Genomic DNA, 295 nt, shown 5'->3' on the forward strand with positions numbered 1-295 from the left:
AGTGTGTGCTTATCTAAAAGTGAACTTCTTTTTTGTCTTTTGGGTTAGGGCCTTAAACATATCTCAGACTGATATGAAATATGCCTGAGTTCTGAGTCATATTAAGAAGGTATAGCTGGGAATCTAGTTGATAACTCTAGAATTAGGTGGAAAGAGATCTTTTTTCCCTGTGATTTATTTGTGAATATTTACTTCATGAACTTAAGTTGGAAGACTTGGTGGTACCTGTTAACTGGCATTCAGGAAATTGCTGTTCAGCAACTTGGGGAACGTCTTTTATAGTTAAGTAGACATT

Source organism: Condylura cristata, unplaced genomic scaffold, assembly GCF_000260355.1.
Source record: "Condylura cristata isolate star-nosed mole 26May11 unplaced genomic scaffold, ConCri1.0 scaffold00012, whole genome shotgun sequence".
Lineage (NCBI taxonomy): Eukaryota > Metazoa > Chordata > Mammalia > Eulipotyphla > Talpidae > Condylura > Condylura cristata.